Genomic DNA, 2,220 nt, shown 5'->3' with positions numbered 1-2,220 from the left:
CGGACCCGGGGTTTGTCCCCCGTTGGGTGGTGGGTCTGTTGGGACTCCCGGTTACCAGGCGGTGGGGCTGGGGAGGCGCTGCCAGCGTGGGCCGCTGCTGCCCGTGCTAGAGCCATCCCTGCTGGGAGCAAGGGAGGACGGCGAGCACCGCTTCTGCACTGGCGCCTCTGGGCTCTGCGGTGCCCGGAGCCGGCGGAGGGGTGGGTAGAAAGGGACTGGGTGCAGCTGGAGAGCCCCCCTGTGAAGATCCCAGAGCAGCTTCCTAAAGCAGAGCTGACCTGAGAGCCCCAACGCTGGCTGGGAACACCACCACCACCGGGCAGAGCAGTGGTTTTATGTTTCCCCCTTCCAGCAGGTTATTAGATACCGATTAAACCAGCCCTGTCCGGCATGGCCGCTCGCTGCCTTGCTCCAGGGCAGCCTTCTGGCTCTCCTCAGCAGCGGAGCAGTGAGTGGTTGGTGATCCCAGATGCCAAGCTGTGATTAGCAGTTTCTGCTTCCTTATCTTCAGCAACTTCACGTGGTGCTCAGAGCTGTTACCTGGTGCTCAGAGCTGTTACTGTGTGCTGGGAATGGTCTTTCTGAAATCAGGACAGAGATGGAGAGATACGGAGCGGTTAAATGGCTCCCCCGACACACACAGATGCTAATGAAGGAGATAACTCCGTCTGCCGTGTCACCAGACAGCTATTGTAAATGCTGTTCGTGGTAGGAGGCTTAAGCCCACCTGACTGGGGCTTGAAAGGATGGCAGTAGCCAGCAGCCGTTGGCATTGTTCCTGTGCAAATATTTGCTTTAGCTGTGCTGTCGCCTTTGGCCCTCTGCCTCTTTGCCCTGCTCTGCCACTGGGCAGAGGTTTTGAAATCCAGTATTTCACGTGTGCGTACCGGGGGGGACCATGTACCCCGTACCGGGGGGCCTCTGTGCAATGGAAACCCTCCCTGACTTGTGAACGCTCGCCTGGCTAGAGGAACAGGCGCTTGCTGGGCTTGGCGTGAGTCCCCCAGGTCCCTGCAGACCAGGCCAGGAGTTCCACACACATTTTTAAAGCTCCTGGTGCAGTTCCCTGCTCTCTCTGTCCCACCTGTTGCACTGCGCTTGCGTTAGGCCAGCCTAAGGGTCAGCCTGGCCGGAGACTATGGAGACAACTCAGGTACCAGTTCTGCTCAGCATCTGAACTGGGGCTGCCTGTGTTCACATCCTGGAGCTGGAGAACGTGCTTTCTTCAGCTGAGTGTTGCTCGGGGAGTTCAGCCCCAGCTTTAACTTGCCTTCCCTTAGTTTTCCGCCCTGACGATGAGCCGCTCTTAACTTTGACCTTTTTTCAAGACTTTTAATTGCTCAGAAGACAATACCAGGCAGCGCAGGGGCGGTCACAGAGGCGTGAGAGGTGTGTGCTAGCAGATCTCCCAGACCCTGCCTGGAGAGCTTTTCCTCTGTGGTCTCTTGGGTATCCTGATGCGTTTGGAGCACTCAGCCTGTTTGGGTTTTTTCCTGTCTCTCTGCAAACTCACCTCCCTGGAAACAGCCGAGGAGCCTTTGTCTGGCTTTGTTTGAAAACCTCCAGGCTGAGAGGGGGAAATTCAGTCCTAACCCTTCACTGCCTTAAGCCAGCTTAGAACAAAGGTACTTAACTCTCCGGGCGTTGCAGCTTAGGTAGATGCCCGCAGGATCAGCATTAATTGCAGCAGCTATTAGGTCCCAGTGACCTGCTTAAGTGTTTACAGGATCAGGACCTAAATGCCCAAAACACCGTAAGCCGCTTGGTGAAGCTCCTGGCAGAGAGAAGGGGCCGTCACTCACCATCTCCATCTCCGCAGCAGCAGCTCGTTAAAATCAGTGGCCGGGCTCCTGCAGGCCCCTGTGCCAAAATAACCCGCCACCAGGTAAACCGCGGAGGGATGCGCTCCCGCACAGAGCACATTCCTCTTCCCTCGCCCCTACGCTGCCTTTTCCGGGGCAGAGTTCGGTGCAGCCTGGACCTGCAGCCAAGTTCCGTCCAGGCAGGCACAACTGACTCATCCTCCTTCCTAAGCTCATCCTGCACTGAGGTAATTAAGACTCGTTAGTGGTCTAGAAAACGCTAAGCACATCTTCCATTTTTAAACTACCCGAGGTGGCTCTGCCACGGACGTGTTTGCTGCCCTTTTTTTTCCGCAGAGCCTGTCAGGAGGAGAAACAGGGTTTTTGTTTGGAAATACTGTACTGAGGGGAAGAGCAA

This window comes from Buceros rhinoceros, unplaced genomic scaffold (assembly GCF_000710305.1).
Source record: "Buceros rhinoceros silvestris isolate BGI_N320 unplaced genomic scaffold, ASM71030v1 scaffold21157, whole genome shotgun sequence".
In the NCBI taxonomy this organism is placed as follows: Eukaryota; Metazoa; Chordata; class Aves; order Bucerotiformes; family Bucerotidae; genus Buceros; species Buceros rhinoceros.
This window is presented reverse-complemented; position numbering follows the sequence as displayed.